The 20,328-nt window shown below is 40.4% G+C and overlaps 1 pseudogene; it reads right to left on the minus strand.

The window, feature by feature from the left end:
• Positions 1 to 17,727: 17,727 nt before the first annotated feature.
• On the minus strand, positions 17,728 to 20,016 carry LOC114498975 (annotated as a pseudogene).
• Positions 20,017 to 20,328: the final 312 nt, after the last annotated feature.

A 20,328-nucleotide genomic window follows, 5' to 3' on the forward strand; every position in this document is an offset into this window, starting at 1 on the left:
TAATTAATTTATTTATATTTCTTCAAATTAAATCCTTATTTATTTTCAATTATATTTGAAATCCAATATTATATTAGTTTTGGATGTACACACTAGTGATTAGATTATGTACCTTACTGTGTGATCATCTCGTTAATACAAGTATTCACTGACATCATACATAGTTTTTAGAATATTATTGACTATGCTTTATTCTCTATGAAGCCACTCTTTTCTGAAGACTCATTTATTTGAATTAATGTTTCATGTCTGTTAGAATTAATTGTACCTCTCCTTGGCTCACACAGCCACAAGTGTGGGCATATGAAAGCATTCATCACATAGAACTTTAAGCATCTCGGGACATAACTCTCTCCCTTTGCTCTGCAGGTGCTTTGAGAATAATGAACATGTCTTCACATCCCAGTGCCTGGAATAGTGCCTGGGCCAATGATCAGCAGTTTTATTAAGCATGTTCATTTGTGTCTGCAAGCATGAGAGAATTAATGATGGAGTAGATGACATGGAGAGGTGAGGGTTGGAAAGCCATTTGGGCAGAGTAACTTTCAGACCTTATCTGTGAGAAGCCTCTGTCAGTAGAAGAGCAAAACAAATGAACAAAATACTTGACAGAGTAAAGTCCACTTTAAATTTTCCCAACGTGCAAGAAGCTCAGCCCTTGAAGGAAATGGAATGCATCTGTAGTTGCCTTAGATTAGTTCTCACTTCCCGCACACTTTGGGAAGCAGTGTGATGAAGGAATGGGGAGCAGGTCACTGTGACATAGAGGATGGCTGGGGAGTCTGGGAAAGTGGAAGCAGCATATGCTGGGGTGGAGGGTGGGGATAGAAAAGTCCCTGGGTTACAGCATCCTTTCTGTGAACACACCTTTGGGGAGTGGTTATACAATCTCTTGTCTCCCCTTGGTCAGGCTGGAAGACTGTGGCTGTGTGATCAGAATGACAGCTGACACCTTGTGGCCCAGTCATGGGGGCTGGAGCAAGAGCATCAGGGTGAGCCTGAGCTGGCTGGATGGAGGGAAGAACAGTCAAGGAGAGAAAGAGGAGTCTAGCTGGGGAAGGCTGGGCAGGGCAGGAGGTAGGAACCCCTTTGTGAGAGCACTGTGCCCCTTATCATTGAGTTATGGTCATAGGCAGTCCTTGCAGAGGATATCATATGGCTTCTCATGCTCTTGATGACACCAGATAAGGGTGCAACTTCTCCAGGGCTCTCCCGGCTAGAGGACTGGAAAGTTCATTTCAGACTCAGGAACTCCAGGGAAAACCACTTTCTTCAAGGCAGCTCTGAGCTGACTTTCTACTGGAGGACAAGAGGAGGAAGGTAAAGGCTGACTGAATCCTTTGCATTTTAGGTCAAAGTGCTCTTGTTTAGACAACAATCAGTTTCTCAGAGAGTCAGGGGATCATGGAGACAGTTCTAGGGCTTCTAGCTGCTACGTGATGAGAGAAGCCTGTAGCCAGGTTCATCTGATGGGGGCAAATCAGCTCCTGTCTCTCTTTGGTCTTCCTTGTCTCTTTGTTCTTTCATTCTGTGTCCTTCTGTCTGTCATCCATTCTGATCTCCTGGTAGGGAACATGAGTTGTGGTCCTGGGGAAATTCTAAAACTAAAAAGTTTGAAAAGACAATACTGTAATTTTCCTGGTTGGAGTGTCTTTTTTTTCCAATTACCACAGAAGTCCATTTAACCTATATCTATTGAATGTCTACTTTGTGCCAGGCACTACTGTGGGCACTGGGGATCAGGAGTGATCATCAGAGAAAACAATCCCAGTGCCTGTTGAACTTACTTACTTTCAGGTGATTTGTGTAGGGATAGTTCATAGGCTTGGTTTGAGTGAGTGAAAGTATAATTGATATGTCTTGTTTGCGATGATGGTACTCAATTATTAGCAAACTCTTCTTTGGAAGACATATGTCCCTATACCTTGGTGTTCAGCTCTTCCCTGAAGCTCCCAGCATTATGCTGACCCATATTGGTTTCTTTCACTCCATCAGTATCTCTCCAAAGCTCAAAGAAGTCCAGATTTTATAGGTGGAGGGGGTCTTATTTGCCACATTATAGGTGAAAATCTGAGAGTCAGCAAGGGCATGTACACTGTCAGTCACATACCCAGCAGACACAGACCAGGGAACATAGCTCTAGGCTCCTCCCCAATGTGTACCATTTCCCGTCACCAGAAAGTTCCTCCTTTTGACTTCTCCATTGGATGATTCTGTTGGGGTGGGAACTGCACTGATGATAATCTCTACTTTTTCAGAACAGAAAATATGTTTTCTAGGGGATGCTGGAGCACTGGCTGATGCTGACCAGTGGAGGCATAGGACCAGCCCTCTGACAGACAGTAGGAGCCAAACTGCTGCTTTCACTGACTGTAGAGGACACATGACCGAGAAGCCTCTTCTGTCACTGTCAAGGTGCTGGCTCTTTGTCCACATGGTTCTCCACCAGATGGGGTTCTCTCTGTGCTCTGTCTACCTGTTTCTGCACATGCCTGTCTCTGACTCTGTTTTATTGCAGCTTTGGCTCCTCTCTGTTTATCTCTGCATGGCTCTATTTTGCTTTTTCTTGTTGTGTCCTTGGTTTTATATGTTACTTCTATTTCAGGTTGCTCTCACTCATAGGTCTTCACATCACCTTCAACAGTTGAAGGGTTATCTCAAGAAAGGGCTCATGAAGACTTCAATTTGTTTTTAACTGCTCTATCTGGGGCAGGGGGATTAGAGGAGTGAGGGGACCACAGAGAAGCAGGAGGGTCAGGACTTTAAAATCCCTGCAGAGTTCCTGCTGGAACCAGAGCTGGAGACACAGTGTCAGGCACTTCTCTGAGGTTGCTGTCAGCTCCAGGTGCACACCCAGGCCCTCTCGATTTAACAAACTACAGAGCACCTACTGTGTGCCAGGACCTAAGAGACAAACCGAGTGTGCAGGAGGGAAGGCAGTGGGTGTGTGGTTCTTTGAGAGCACTAGTGTGGCCACAGAGAGGAAAGGGTTTGGGGAGAGTAGGTCTCAGGAGCTCTGCTCACTCAGGAACACCCAATGACTGGTGTTGGGTCAGAGATACCTGCAGGACCAGGGTTGTATGAGCAAAGGATGTTTGCTAATCCTTTAGTAAGTCTGATGTTTATACAGTTAACCCTTGAACAATTGGGTTTGAACAACTCAGGTCCAGGTATAAGCAAATTTTTTAGTAAATAAAGTGAGTATATTTTCTTTTCCTTATGATTTAAAAATAATATTTCCTTTGCCCCAGTTCAAATTATTACTAGAATACAGTGCATATATAATACATATCACACTTAAAATATGACTTAATTGACTATGTTATTGGTAAGGCTCTGGTCAGCAGTAGATATTTCTTTATTTCTTATATTGCTTAGTTACCTTTATTTTCTTAAACTTTTTTATTGCTGTTCAATTGCAGTTGTTCCAATTTTCCCCCATTACTTTCTCCTGCCCTACCTGCCCCCACCGTTGTCTTTGTCTATGGGTCCTTAACACACGTTCCTTGACTCGACCCTTCCCCTTCTTTCCCCTGTTATCCCCTTCCCCTGTCCCTCTGGTCACTGTCAGTTTCTTTATTTCCATGTCTCTGGTTCTACTTTGTTCACTTGTTTGTTTTATTGATTATGTTCCACTTATAGATAAGATCATATGGTATTTGTCTTTCACCACCTGGCATATTTCACTTAGCATCATGCTCTCCAGTTCCATCCATGCTGTCACGAAGGGTAGGAGTTCCTTTTTTCTGCTGTGTAGTATTCTGTTGTGTAAATGTACCATAGTTTTTTGATCCACTCCTTTACTGATGGGCACTTAGGTTGCTTCCAGTACTTGGTTATTGTAAATTGTGCTGCTATGAAAATTGGGGTGCATAGTTTCTTTTGAGTTGGTGTTTCAGGATTTTTAGGGTATAATCTCAACAGTGGAATTGTGGGGTCAAAAGGCAGTTTCATTTTTAGTTTTCTGGGGAAATTCCATACTGTTTTCCACAGTGGTTGTACCAGTCTGTAATCCCACCAACCGCGTACTGTTCCTTTTTCTCTACAACCTCGCCAGCACTTGTTTATTGATTTGCTTATGATGGCCATTCTGACTGGTGTGAAGTGGTATCTCATTGTGATTTTTAATTTGCATCTCTCAGATGACTAGTGATGCTGAGCATCCTTTCATATGTCTCTGAGCCCTCTGTATGTCCTCCTTAGAGAAGTGTCTGTTCAGGTCCTTTGCCCATTTTCAAATTGGATTGTTTGTCTTCCAATCCAATTTGAGTCATGTGAGTTCTTTATATATTTTGGACATCAAATCCTTGTCCGAGGTATCATTGGCAAATATATTTTCCCATATGGTTGGTTCCCTTTTCATTTTGCTGATGTTTTCTTTAGCCATGTAGAAGCTTTTTAATTTAATGTAGTCCCATTTCTTTATTCTTTCCTTTATATCCCTTGCTCTAGGGGACATATCAGTGAAAATATTGCTGCATGGAATATCTGAAATTTTCCTGCCTATGTTCTCCTCTAGGACTTTTATGGTGTCACAACTTACATTTAAGTCTTTTATCCATCTTGAGTTTATTTTTGTGTATGGTGTAAGTTGGTGGTCAAATTTCACTTTTTTGCATGTAACTGTCCAGATCTCCCAACACCATTTGTTGAAGAGGCTATTTTTACTCCATTTTATGCTTCTTCCCCCTTTATCAAATATTAATTGACCATAGATAAATGGGTTTATTTCTGGGGTCTTTATTCTGTTCCATTGATCTATATGTTTGTTCTTATGCCAGTATCAGATCATTTTGACAACAGTGGCCTTGTAATATAGTTTGATATCAGGTTTTGTGATCCCTGCTGCCTTGTTGTTCTTTCTCAGAATTGCTGAGACTATTCAGGGTTGTTCATGGTTCCATATACATTTTTGAAATGTTTGTTCTATATCTGTGAAATATGCCATTGGTATTTTAATAGAAATTGCATTGTATCTATAAATTGCTTTGGGCAGTGTGAATATTTTGATTGTGTTAATTCTTCCAATGTATGAAAAATGGTTTATGCCTCCATTATTTGTGTCTTCCTTAATTTCTTTCCTCAGTGTTCTGTAGTTTTCTGAGTACAGGTATCTTACCTCCCCATTAGGTTTATTCCTAGACATCTTATTTTTCTTGTTTCTATAGCAAGTGGGATTTTTCCTCCCTAATTTCTGTTTCTAATATTTCATTGTTGGTATACAAAATGCCTTCAATTTTGCTTTCTGAATATTGACTTTGTATCCTGCTGTGTAGCCAAATTCCCTTATTAAGTTGAGTAGTTTTTTGGTGGAGTCTATAGGGTTTTCTATGTACATTATCATGTCTTCTGCAAACAATGACAGTTTTGCTTCCTTCCAATTTAGGTGCTTTTAATTTATTTTTCTTGTCTGATCACTGTGGCTAGAACTTCCAATACTATGATGAATAGGAGTGGTGAAAGCAGACATCCTTGTCTAGTTCTTGATCTTAGTGGGAAAGCTTTTAGTTTTTGCCCATTGAGTATGATGTTGACTGTAGGTCTCTCATATATGGCCTTTGTTATGTTGAAGTATGCTCCTTCTACTCCCACCTTGCTGAGTGTTTTTATCATAAATGGGTGCTGCACCTTATCAAATGCTTTTTCCTCATCTATTGATATGATCATGTGATTTTTGTCTTTCCTTTTGTTTATGTGATATGTTATATTTATTGATTTATGAATATTGTACCATCCTTGCATCCCTGAGATGAATGCCACTTTATTATGGTGTATGATCTTTTTAATGTATTGCTGGATTTGGTTCACCAATATTTTGTTGAGGATTTTAGCATCTGTGTTCATCAGAGATATTGGTCTGTAGTTTTCTTTATTTGTTGTGTCTATTTGGTTTTGGGATTAGGATGATGCTGTCCTCATGAAAAGAGTTTGGGAGATTTCCCTCTTCTTGGATGTTTTGGAATACTTTAAGAAGGGTAGGGGTTAGTTCTTCCTTAAATGATTTGTAAAATTCTCCTGTGAAACCACCTGGTCCAGGGCTTTCTGTGTGCTGGTAGTTTTTTGATTACTGCTTCAATTTCACCAGCTGTTATCTGTCTGTTCAGGCTTTCTCCGTCTTCTTGATTCAGTTTGGAAGGTAATGTGTTCCTAGAAATTTGTTCATTTCACCCAGGTTTTCAAATTTCTTGGTATAGTGTTGTTCATAGTAATTTCTTACAATCCTTTGTATTTCTGTGTTATCAATTTTAATTTCTCCTCTTTCATTTGTGATTATACTTATTTGAGTCCGCTCTCTGTTTTTCTTGATTAGTTTGGTTAAAGGCTTTTTAATTTTGTTTTTCTTTTCAAAGAACCAGCTCCTGGATTTACTTTGTTTTGTTCTTTTAGTCTCTATGTCCCTTAATTCTGCTGTGATCTTGATTATTCTCTACTTCCTATTTGCTCTTGTTTGTTGTTGTTGTTGTTTTGTTGTTGTTGTTGTTCCTCCAGTGTAGATATGGGTTAAGTTGTTTAGTTGAAACACTTCTCTTTTTTAGGCAGGCTGTATTGCTATGAACTTTCCTCTCAGGACTGCCGTTGCTGGTTCCCATAGGTTTTGGACTGTTGTGTGCTCATTTTCTTTGTTTTAACATACTTTCTTGATTATGCTATTAATAGTTGTCCCATTTCCTCCCCTTTATTACCTCTGCCCTGCACACCCCCCTCCTACCTGCATTCCCTGCCTTTAGTTCATGTCCATGGGTCATACATGCAAGTTCTTTGGCTTCTACATTTCCTATACTGTTCTTAAACTCCCCCTGTTTATTTTCTACCTACCATTTATGCTACTTATTTTCTGTGCCTTTTCCCCCTCTTTCCCTCTCCCACTCCCCCACTGATAACCCTCCATGTGATCTCCATTTCTGTGATTCTGTTCTAGTTGTTTGCTTACTTTTTTTTTTTTTTGGTTCAGTTGTTAATAGCTGTGTGTTTGTTGTCATTTTACTGTTCATATTTTTGATCTTCTTTTTCTTAGTTAAGTCCCTTTAACATTTCATATAATAAGGGCTGGGTGATGATGAACTCCTTTAGCTTGACCTTATCTGGGAAGCACTTTATGTGCCCTTTCATTCTGAATGAAAGCTTTCCTGGATAGAGTAATCTTGGATGTAGGTCCTTCCCTTTCATGACTTTGAATACTTCTTTCCAGCCCCTTCTTGCCTGCAAGCTTTCTTTTGAGAAATCAGCTGATGGTCTTACGGGAACTTCTTTGTAGGTAACTCTCTCCTTTCTTCTTACTGCTTTTAAGATTCTCGCCTTATCTTTAATCTTGGTTAACTTAATTATGATGTGTCTTGGTGTGTTCCTCCTTGGGTCCAATTTCTTTGGGACTCTCTGGGCTTCCTGAACTTCCTAGAAGTATATTTCCTTTGCCAGATTGGGGAGGTTTTCCTTTATTATTTGTTCAAATAAGTTTGCGATTTCTTGCTATTTCTCTTCTTCTTCTGTCACCCTATGATTTGGATGTTGCCTCCCCCCCTTTTTTTTGTCTCAGCATGCCTGTTATGTTGTAAGGGGCAGAGTCTTAAGTGTTCACCAGGGCAGGGCAAACCACATTGCTGTCTTGTAGGGAAGGGGTAAGAGAGAGAATAGTGCCACTTGTTCTGCTCTCTGTTGGTTTTCAGTTACTTCCCCAGCTACCCACAATCACATTTGGCTCTTCTGGTGCTGATTCCTGGGTGGGTGGGTTTGTGTATGTTCTGGGACCCTGTGGATCTCTCCAATGAACTCTCCTGTGAGGCTGGAAGTTTCTCCCACTATTGCCTCCACCCCCACAGGTATTTTCAGCCAGAGTCTTTGAGGCTTTATTTCCCTGCACTGGAACCCTGAGTTGTGTGGTCTATCTCACTCCCTAGTTGTTCCTCCTGGTTATGCCTCCATCTTGGCCAGAAGTCCTGTGTGTTCATTTTCACTTGTTTTGAGAAACTTTTTTTTATCTCTTCCTTGATCTCATTCTTAGCCCATTCATTGTTTAATAGCATACTATTCAGTCTCCATGAGGTTGAACCTTTTTTGAGTTTTTTCCTTGAGTTTTTTTTCTAGTTTCAAGACCTTGTGGTCCAAAAAAAAAAATGCTTGATATGATTTCAATTTTCTTGAATTTGTTGAGGCTTGTTTTGTGTCCTATCATGTGGTCTATCTTTCAAAATGTTTAATGTGCACTTGAAAAAAATATTTTGCTTCTTTGGGATGAAAGATTTTATATATCTATCTATCTCTGTATATATCAGTTAAGTCTATTTCATTAGCGTGTCATTCAGTTCCACAATATCCTTGTTGATATTTTGTTTGGGAGATCTATCCATTGTTGACAGTGGGGTGTTAAAATCCCCCAGTGTAAGTGTGCTGCTGCCTATATCTTTCTTGAAGTCCTCCTAGATTTTCCTTGTATATTTGGGTGCTCCTATGTTGGGTACATATATGTCTACAATATTTATATCTTCTTCATGGATTCACCTTGAGTATTATGAAATGTCCTTCTGTGTCTCTTTTTATGGCCTTTGTTTTGAAGTCTATTTTGTCTGATATAGTATTGCTATCCCAGCTATTTTTTGCTGTCCATTTGCTTGGAATAATTTTTTCTAACCCTTCACTTTCAGTCTGTGTAGGTCTTTTGTTCTGAGGTGGGTCTCCTGTAGGCAGCATATGTGTGGGTCATGTTTTCTTATCCATCAAGCTACCCTATGTCTTTTGATTGAAGCATTTAATCCATTTACATTTAAGGTTATTATTGATAGGTACTTATTCATTTTTCCGCTTTGTACCTGTGTTCCTTTCTCTCTCTTGCTCTTTTCATCTTCTTAAAGCTGTCCCTTTAGTATATCTTGCAATGCTGGTTTGGTGGAGGTGTATTCTTTTGTCTGGCAAGCTTCTTATTTCATCTTCCATTTTAATTGAGAGCCTTGATGGGTAGAGTAGTCTTGGTTGCAGGCCTTTGCTTTTCATTACTTGGAATATTTCTTGCCATTCCCTTCTGGCTTGTACTGCTTCTGTTGAGAAGTAAGTTGCTAGTCTTATCAGGGCTCCCTTGGATGTTACTTCCTATTTCTCACTTGCTGCCTTTAAGATTCTCTCTTTGTCTTTGAATTTTGCTATTTTAATTTTGATGTGTCTTGGAGTGTGTCTCTTTGGGTTAATCTTTATTGGAACCCTCTGTGCTTCCTAGACTTGGGTGACTTTTTGTCTCATCAAATTAGTGAAGTTTTCCATCATTACTTTTTCAAAAAGGTTTTCTATCCCTTGCTCATCTTCTTCTCCTTCTGGTATCCCCATTATATGGCTATTATTATGTTTCATGTTCTCCTGCAGTTCCCTTAACCCCTTTTCATTCTTTTTGAGTCTTTTTTCCCTTTTTTGGCTCCTTCTGGGAGTTTTTTTTTTCCTACTTTGTCCTTCAGCTTGCTGATTCCATTCTCTGTTTCATCTAACCTGCTGTTGATTTCTTCTACTGTGTTCTCAGTTGAGAAATTGTATTCTTCATTTCTTCCTGGCTCTTGTTGATAGTTTCTTTTTTAAAAAATATTTTTTATATATATTTTTAGAGAGAGGTGAAAGGAGAGAAAAAGACAGGGAGAGAAACATTAATGTGTGGTTGCCTCTCATGCACCCGCTACCAGGGACCAGGCCCCACAATGCAGGTGTGTGCCCTGATTGGGAATTGAACTATTGACCTTTGTTTCACAGGCCAGCACTCAATCCACTGTACCACACCAGCCAGGGCTCTTGTTGATAGTTTCTATGTCCTTTTTCATGCTGATGTAGATCATAGTAAGTTCCTTGTAGCTTTCCTGTAGTTTCTGGTGATTCTTACTGAGCTTATTGAGCTTCCTTATAACCACTGTTTTAAACTCAATTTCTGATAGTTTACTCTATCTGTTTTGACTCTCTGTCTTTATGGTATGAATTTCTATGGTAGGATACCTGTGAGATTCAGTGGTGCAGTCTCCTTGATCTCCTGAAATTGATGCTCTTGGGATGCCCTTTATGCTGTTTATGTTGGCTCTCTGGATGTAATTATATTTTGAATGTTGTTGGGTTGTTTTTGGTGGGTCCTTCCCTCCATCTGGTTGACTAAGGCTCTCTCCGCCCACCATGTCTTATATGCTATTGTGCAGGTGCTGCCAGAACAAAACCACAAAGCCATGTAAACAAACCCACAACTGCAAAAATAACTCCCACCCTCAATCCTGCTATCAACAAAAAATTGACAGGTACTAATAAGGGTGTAAAGAGATTAAGACTATTGTGAGAAAGGAGAGCAAATATGAAATGACCTACTGAAAGAAAAATAATTTTGAGGGGGTAGAGGGAGCAGTACTAATAAGAGTTAGGAATCTGAGTACTGCAAAGAGAGAAAGTAAAATTTACATCATAGATAAAAATGGGAATGAAGGAGGCAGAATGGAATAAGTGAAGGGAAGCATATAGTATTAGGTTTAAACAGAAAATAAAATAAAGTGAGAGGGAATGAAAACGGAAAAAAGTAAATAAATAATAAAAAAATTGGAAACAAATTGGAGAGAAAGATCTACTACAGCACTATCAACAACAAATGAGCTAAAATTAATATAGGTGGGATTGGTGGGATAAGAGGGAAAAATAAATAAAGAAAAGCTTAAGAGGTCTGGAGGAAAAAGAAGTGATTTGGAAATGACAGAAGGAAAGGGAATACTAAGAGTAAGGTATGAAAACCAGGCTAAGACAGGGAAAAATTAAAATTTGAGATGAAAAGAAAAAGAAAAAAGAAAGAACAAAAAGGAGAAAAAAGTGGCAGGATTAAAGAGAAGAAGAAAAAAGAAAGGAAAAAACAGGCATGTACAGGGCAAAGTTAAAATTCAAGGCAAAAAAAAAAGAGTAGGAGAGGGGAATGGTAACATTTGAGATTTAAAATACAAAATTAGTGAAGATATAGAGATAAAAATTTTAAAAATGCAACAGCTACCCTGTCCACAGCCATTGAGAAAATTGCTACAGGTGGAGAGAGAATGTGGGTATTTTAAGAGTGGGAAAAAGAATGTGAGATGACCATTGACCAGAAAATTGGTTTTGAGAGGCTGGATATGGCAGAAATAGTAAGAGTGCAGAATGGAAACAAGTTGTAGCAAGAGAGAAAACAAAATTTAAAACTAAAATAATAAAAGGAAAAAAGAAGGTAAAATGGGGTAAGAGAAGGGAGGGGCAAAATGTGAATTGATATAAGCTGTAGTATAAAATCTAGTGACTTAATATGCACAAACTTGGTGGACAAGAAGTAAATGTTAAAAAGCTATGCTGGAAATAAAATACTGTAAATTATGGAGAAGACCATGGTGGATTTGTCTCCATAGCACCTAGTATTTACCACTGTTTTTTCTTTCTGGATCTGCCTCTGATGATGTCATATGGTGACCCTGTCTGACCTTAGGCAGCCAGTTTGAGACTTCCAGGGATCTATTGTCTGGCTGACTCCTTCAGTTGTTAATCTAGTCACTCTGCACTGGACAGTCAGGCTCAAACACTACAGGGTGGGACAGAATCCCTCCTGGGATTGGGGCTATTGTTTCCCCTCAGGCTGCTGCCCAGAAGGGGAGTGGTCTGCCTGAGCAAGATGGCTGCTGCTGTATGGGGGATGACTCAGCACTGGGATGCCTGTGGCTACTTCAGTTCTCTCCCCAAAGCCTTGATCCCCACTCTCTTCTCAAACATCTCTAGTCCACTCTGCCCCACCTTCACCCCTGCCTTTGCTGGAACCCAGGATAAGTAGCTACAAATGAAAATTTATGCATGGGCCCTTTAAACATCTCTTTGTGTTCCAGCCATCAGTCAGTGGTAGAGAGTAACCCTCCCTCTTCTCGCCACTGGTTGTTATCTGTGTACTTCTTGGGCTCTGGTGCTGTAGGCTGGGGATCCCAGCTTAGTGTTTAGACCCCACACTTCTAAAGGGGACCCAACCAGCTGCTTATGTATCCCTCCAGTGCTCCAGCTGCTGCCTTTGGCTGCCCAGCCAGCCTTCTTGTGTCTGTACTTCACTCCCTATCAGTTAGGTTGTGCTGAAGCTGATTCTTCTCTTTGTCCGAGGTTATAAGGCTTCTCTCTCACTGTTGTTCAGTTGTTTGTTCTGGGTGATTTCTCTACAATTTAGTTGTAATTCCTGACTGGTTCTGGGAGGAGGTTAGTGTGCCTTCCACTAACTCCTCTGACATCTTGGATCCACCTAATTTATTTTTATTTTTTAAAATAATTTTTAAAATTTTCAATTACAGTTTATATTATTATATTATTATTTACACTATTATATTAGTTTCAGGGGTATACCCCTGTGGTTGGACATTACATAAGCGATTATCCTGCTAAATTTTGCACCCATCTGGCACCATACATAGTTATCAGACTTTTTTGACTATAGTCCCTATGCTGTTCATTACACTCCCACGACTATTCTGTAACAACGAATTTGAATTTCTTAGTCCCTTCACCTTTTTGCCTACTTCCTTCAAACACCCTCCCATCTAGCAACTGTCAAAATGTTCTCTGTATCTATGATTTTGTTTCTATTGTACTTCCTATTTTTTTTTTTAATTTTTAGGTTCAATTGTTGATAGATATGTATTTATTGCCATTTTATTGTTCATATTTTTTATCTTCTTCATGTTCTACTTCTTAAAGAAAGCCCTTTAATATTTTATACAGTACTGGTTTGGTTGTGGTGAACTCCTTTAGCATTTTCTTGCCTAGGGAGCTCTTTATCTGTCCTTTGATTAGAATGACAGCTTTGCTGGCTAGAGTAATATTGGTTGTAGGTCCTTGCTTTTCATCACTTTGGATATTTCTCATCACTTCCTTCTGGCCTGCAAAGTTTCTTTTAAGAAATCAACTGAAGCCCTGGCTGGCGTAGCTCAGTGGATTGAGCCCGGGCTGGGAACCAAAGTGTCCCAGGTTCGATTCCCATCCAGGGTACATTCCTGGGTTGCAGGCCAGAACCCCCAGCAACCACACATTGATGTTTCTCTCTCTCTCCCCCCCCTCCCTTCCCTCTCTAAAAATAAATAAAATCTTAAAAAAAAAGAAATCAACTGATAGTCTTATGGGAACTCCCTTGTAGGTAACTAACTGCTATTCTCTTGCTGCTTTTAAGAATCTCTTTGTCTTTAATCTTTGCATTTTAATTATTATGTGTCTAGGTATGGGCCTCTTTGGAATCATTTTGTTTGGGACTCTCTGCACTTCCTGGACTTGTGTGCCTATTTCCTTCAAGGTCGCAAAGTTTTCTGTCATATTTTCAAATAGGTTTTCAATTTTTTGCTGTCTGATCCCTACATAAGATATAAAAATTCAGGATATGGTTGATGATTTGAATGATCAAACTGGCAATTTATAGAACTGTGATTAATATGCTAAGGATTCTTATGGGAAATATGGACAATATACAAGAGCAGATGGACAATATAAGCAGAAAGATGAAAACACTAAGAAAGCATAAATGCTAGAAATAAAAAATGACAGAATTGAAGAATGCCTTTGTTGAGCTCATCATAGATTAGCTTTGTAAAATCATTGAACCTCATGATATACAAATAGAAGCTTGCTTACTGGAAGGAAAAAGATTGAATACACACACACACACACACAAAATAACAGAATGATCAAGAAGTTGGGATAATCACAAAAGGTATGATACACACACAAATATATAACATATACAATACATATATATGTTATATAACACACATATAACATATATACACATACATCAGTCATACCTTACGTGTGTGTGTGTATATATGTGTATGTGTGTGTATATAATGAGATTGTCATAGGAGGAAGAGAGAGAAATAGGAAGAGAACAAATATCTAAGTAATAATGGCTGTGAATTTTCTGAATTATTGACAGTCACCAAACCACAGATTCAGGGAGCTCAGAGAACACCAAAGTGGATAAATGCATTAAAAATATATATGAAAGTATTCGATGCATTTTTGGGACAGTTATACTATAATGGTAGATGCATGATATTCTGTGTTTGTCAAGTCATTGGACTATGCAACAAAAAGAGTGAAATACTAATATAAACTACAAACTTCAGCTTTTATAATAACATATCTATATGGATGGATCAATTTCAATACATGTGCTCCATTAATGGAAGATGTTAGAAATAAGAGAAACTGTGTGGGAAATTAGGGATGGAGAGAGGAAGTGTATATAAACCTCCTTACTTTCTTTGCAACATTTCTTTAAAGGGAACTAAAATATAAAATCTATTAAAGTGAATAGGTAAGCCAGCAACTGGAATAATATAGTGTAATACACATAACTACCCATGGACTCATGCTGCATATATAAGAACTCCTACAAATAAATAATGAAAAAGGGAAACACAATAGAAATGGGCAAAACTTAGACACTTAGAATAACAGAAGCAGCCAATAAACTCATGAAAAGATGTGCAATTTCATCAGGGTTTTTGTTTTTGGAAAATGGCAAATTAAAACACAAGGAGATGCCACTTTGTACCTATCCAAATGAGTAAGATTCATAGACTGGTAAGACCATGTTTGGGGGGAGCACTTGGGACAGCTGGAACTTGCTTTTGTTGATGGTGGCAATATGAAACAGCCCAAGTACTTTGGGAGAGAGTTTGGCAATTTCTCATAGAGTTTAATCTTTGTGTGACCCAACAATTTCTTTAGTAAAAGGCAAAAGATTTGCATGATCTGAAGTTAACCAGAGTATTAACAACAATTTCTCTTCAGTTTATTCATCCAAAGAAATGAAAATATGTGTTCATAAAAAGATATGATTAAGATTTGTGCACACCAGATTCTGGCCAAGATGGAGGCATAGGCAGAAAAGCTTTGCTTCTTCATGTGTGTGTGCACATGCATGCACGTGTGCACACATGTGCTCATACATGTGTGTGCACATACATATATGTGTGTATATACCTATCCATGCATATATGTATATATACATATATACCAAAAGAAGGATAACAACAAAATTAAAAACAAAAAACAAATAGAACTGCCAGAAAATCACTTGCATGGAAGTTCAACAACTAAGGAGTTAAAGACACATTCATCTAGACTGGTAGGAAGGGCAGAGATGGGCAGCTGGGGCAGAGAGGATGTGTCAGCAATCCCACATTCATGCACAGATAAGCTGGGAGGAACAACAGGGGAGCAAGACAGACCTTGCAACCTAGGGTTTCATCCCTGGAAACTAAACTCTCAAAACCCTTGGCTATAAAAAATTTGTAGGGGTTGCTACAGCAGGAGAAACTCCCAGCCTCCCAGGAGAGTTGATTGTAGAGGTCCACAGGGCCCTAAAACATATGCAAACCCACCCACCTGCGAATCAGCACTTAAAAGGGCACAATCTGCTTATGGGAAGCAAGGGAAGTGACAGAAAATGGGATGCAAGCCAAGCAAGTGGCATTTCTCTCTCTCTGACCCCTCCCCAATAGACAGTTCCATGACACTGCAAAGAAAGTTGCTTCCCCCACAAATATCTAAGGCTCTACCCTTTACCATGTAACAGGTATACTGAGACAAAGAAATATGGCCCAATTGAAAGATCAGATCAAAAGTCCAGAAAAAGAACTAAGGAATGAGGAGAGAGGCAACATATCTGATGCAGAGTTCAAAACACTGGTAATTAGGATGCTCACAGAATCGAATGAGCTTGGTCGAAAAATGAAGGAAGAGATGAAGGCTACACAAATTGAAATAAAGGAAAAAACAGAGAACCAACAGTGAAGGGAAGGAAACTGGGACTCAAATCAACAGTTTGGAACAAAAGGAAGAAATAAACATCTAACTGGAACAGAATGAAGAAACAAGAATTAAAAAAAAAAAACAAACCATGAGGAGAGGCTTAGGAACCTTTGGGATGACTTGAAATGCTCCAGCATTCAAATCACAGGGGTGACAGAAGGAGAAGAACAACAGCAAGAAATCAAAAACTTGTTCGAACAAATGATGAAGGAAAACTTCCCCATTCTGGTAAAGGAAATACACTTCTAGGAAGTCCAGGAAGTCCAGAGAGTCCCAAAGAAATTGGACCCAAGGAGGAACACACAAAGACACATCATAATTAAGTTAACCAAGATTAAAGATAAGGAGAGAATTTTAAAAGCAGTAAGAGGAAAGGAGAGAGTTACCTACAAAGAAGTTCCCATAAGACCATCAGCTGATTTCTCAAAAGAAAGCTTGCAGGCAAGAAGGGGCTGGAAAGAAGTATTCAAAGTCATGAAAGGGAAGGACCTACATCCAAGATTACTCTATCCAGAAAAGCTTTCATTTAGAATGGAAGGGCAGATAAAGTGCTTCCCAGATAAGGTCAAGCTAAAGGAGTTCATCATCACCCAGCCCTTATTATATGAAATGTTAAAGGGACTTAACTAAGAAAAAGAAGATAAAAAATAATGAACAGTAAAATTACAACAAACTCACAACTATCAACAACTGAACCTAAAAACAAAAACAAAAACTAAGGAAACAACTAGAACAGGAAGAGAATCAAAGAAATGGATCACATGGAGGTTATCAATGGAGAGTGGGAGGCGGAGAATGGGGAGGAGGATACAGGGAATGAGAAGCATAATAGGTAGGCGCAAAATAGATGGGGAGGGAGAGGTTAAGGTAGTATAGGAAATGGAGAAGCCAAATAAAGTATGTGTAAAACCCATGGACATGAACTAGGCACGGGGGGGGGGGCAGGAAATACTTGAGGGAGGGGTGGTGGTTCAGGGAAGAGGAGGATAAAGGGGCAAAAAAACTGGGACAACAGTAATAGCATAATCAATAAAATATACTTAAAAATTAAAATTAAAAATGTAAAAAAAAAGAATGTTCACACCAGCTTTATTCACAATAGCCCACAATGGAATGCTGCTTATGTATCTGCCAAAATAAAACAACCTGTGGTGCACACATGCAATGAAATGGTACTCAGCTTTAAAAAGGCAGAGACTGTTGATATGTGCAATGCAATGACAAGATTAAACCCCAGATATATTGTACTGTGTGAAAGGAGGAAGGAACAAAAAGTGCATTTTTTCATCTTAACCATATGAAGTCAAAGATCAGGCAAATGAACCCTTGGTGACAGAAGTAGGAACAAACACTGTCTCTGGGCAGGAGGAGTGACTGGGAGGGACACGAGGGAAGCTTCTCAGGAGATGAAATTATATTTTCATTGGGTCTGAGTCACGTGGGTATATTTACCACCAAGTTCATAGACCTCATGGTCTGTGTGATCACCCTTTCTTAATTACGCCTCTATCAAAAATATGTAGAAGATGCTACTTTTAAATATGGTTATTTAGAGAATATGTAACCTAAAATTTTCTGTAGTCAGATTGATAAATGCTGAGGGCTCTTTGGAATAAAAGGCAAATCTGATGTAGAACATACAATCCATGAATACCCACTGCAAACTGGCCATGAAGGATTAGAGAGCTCAGAGAAGGAGAGTCAGGGCAAAGTTGAAGGGCTGGAACAAGGAGGTGCATGTGGGATGGTAGTAGAGGGCATGTGGACGGATACACAGGTAACCTCAAACCTTAAACATGCTTTGATGTTAATTTATCTGATTATAAAATTTAACTTCATGCTTGAAAAGTTTAAAAATGGTGAAAAAAGTGAACTTAAATCTGGTGAGTCAAATCTGGTAAATGGGGATTTAGCATAGATGTGACTTGAAAATCATTGTTTGCTCCTTCATTAATTCATTATTCAATCAAGTTTTATTATGCTGGGGAGCTAGTCTCAGGCCTACCAAAATCAAAGAAGACTGCTGCACTAGTGCTCAACTGAACTTTAATTCTTTTAATTTGTAGAGACAGATTGCAGGGGAATGACCACAGAAACTTGACAAAATGTAATGTTCTTGTAGTTTCCATGAAGTGCCATGATGAAAGAAATTTAGACTTTCCTGCACTGCTCTCCTCTGGTGCTGAGGGGGGGATTCTACAGAAGAGGGTGCAGTCCTGCACTCAGAGTTGGCAAAGCCCCATGGGGACGGGGGGAGGGCCCTGCGGGAGGCTGTCCTTCAGCCTGTGCTCTCATGTTTGCATAAAGGGACTGCCTTAAACCTCAAGAGTGGGACCATTATGTTAACTTTTAATTCCAGGACCAGAGGAAAGACATGTTAAGAAAATCTTCCAAACTGACAGGGACAAAGTCATATCTCAAAGTGACATCAGCTGAATAAAACAAGACTCTGAATCAGGACACCAGACTGCTCCCCGACATGTCCAAGGGTTCCTGAGGAAGGCTTCCTCCATGTTCATCCACCTCAGGGGTGTCCTGCAGAGCCCTCTGGAGAACCAGCCTCAGGGTCTGTTGCTGCTTCCACCATCGCTGACTAAAGGAGCCAACAAAGAAGTAAATGATGGGGTTGGCACAGCTGTTGACACAGGACAAAAGAACAGCAAACAGGTAAAAATGAAAGGAGGCACGTTTATCTTCATGAAATCAAACTATGAGGAACCAATGGATGCTGAAGGGCAGGCCGCAGCAGAGGAAGACCAGCACTGTGAGCCCGACAGTCACATAGAGCCTGGTGGGCTGCACCTGCTGGGAGCCACACAGCAGCCTGGTCAGCAGAACCAGGCTGGACCCGCAGAGAAGCACAAATAACAAAATTGGCCAGGCCACAGTGATGAAATCCAATGTTGGACACTGAACAGAGTGTAAATATCCAGTAAGGGAGCCACAGTAGTTCCCTTCCAGGATGCTCAGCAGCAGGGACAGGGCCCAGAGCAGGGCACACATGACAGCTGACATGTGTCTGGGGTGGCAGCATTGGTACCAGATGGGCCATAGGACAGACAGACAACACTATGTGCTGATGATGCTGAGAAAGCAAAGAATGCCACAGTGAAGAAGTCCGAAATGAATATGGAGATGGAACACAAGAACTTTATAAATGTCTGAAGGGAATACACAACCTGGCAGCAGCGGAAGAGGCAGCCAGTTCCCGCGAGGCTGAGGATGTAGACGGAGAAGGCGTTCCTCCTCATGCGGAAGCCCAGGAGCCAGAGCACAGCAGCGTTTCCTGCCAGCCCCACCAGGGCAGTGATGAAGATCGGCACATACCAAACCGGCTTTTCCATATCAAGTTCGGTTAAGGCGTGGTCACTCATACATCGGCCCGAGTGTGGTCCCCCAGGTTGTGACAGATGTTTCCGTGCTCAGAAACCCTCCACTGGTGTCACTGCAAGAGAAACAAGACTGGAGCACGTAGTGCATGATCGCTGAGTCTTCTGGCCACCCTGCAGTGTGGGAACTGCTGTCCGGGCTACAGAGCAGGGAGGTGGAGGCTTGCTGAGATTGAGACACCGAAGGCTTCCACAGCCCTGGAGCCCTGGAACATGTATTCACACCCAGTTCTCTCTGACTCTAGTTTCTGGGCTCTTCCTACTGCAACACAGACTTTCTATGGAACAGGGAATGTTCTGTGGTCCAAACACCTCCAGGCACAGCCCTAGGCCATGTCGTGTCTGCAGGAGGCAGGAGGAGGAAAGCCTGCACAGGTTGTGTGGGGCGACAAGAGGACTCTGATCTCAGCACTATTCCTGCCCTGGGACTGAGATTTCCTGTAAAAAGCTGGAAGCTGGAAGCTACAGACATGACCTCTGGGCTCTGTCAGTGATGGAGAATTTCTAATTCCCAGAAAGGAGAGCATGGTTTAGGGTTATAAATGGAACACATCCTCTTGTTCTTAGGGGTTGAGTGTGGCCAGGCCTCTTTGCTAGAGGTGGCCGAGTGTGTCATCTTCATGAAGAAGGACGCACTGTGCTCCTGTTCAGTGGTGTGTCCAGCTATGTGCGCCACACAGGCTAAGTCACTCTTGCAATGGGTTCCTTCCTAGAGCAGCAAACATCATAAATGTAAAATACATATCAATTATTTTGTAGTCCACCTTTTTTCTAAAAACAACAACAACAAAACGACAAAGTACATTTTGTTCTCAAAGTACATTTTGATGATAGTGAGAAATTATCCCAAAGAAGTGTTGCCCCATAGAGGTGCAAAGCGTCAAACAAACTGAGGAGATACAGTGAGAACTTCATCCAGTCGCACTGAGAGGAGACAGTCCAAGGAACACCAAGTGTTAGAAGACCATAAAAAGAGATGAATTTTCTTCATCTGCCAATGAATCTCGTTTCAACCTTCTCTACCCTCCTCTGTGTCCTGGAGGGACGCGTCTGTTTGCCTCACCGCTGGGCTCCTGGCTGCTCTCAGGAGAGGGAACACTGACCAGAGGGCAGGGGAGGGGGATTGGGGTTGTAACTCCATGGC

This window comes from Phyllostomus discolor, chromosome 6, assembly GCF_004126475.2.
Source record: "Phyllostomus discolor isolate MPI-MPIP mPhyDis1 chromosome 6, mPhyDis1.pri.v3, whole genome shotgun sequence".
NCBI lineage: Eukaryota > Metazoa > Chordata > Mammalia > Chiroptera > Phyllostomidae > Phyllostomus > Phyllostomus discolor.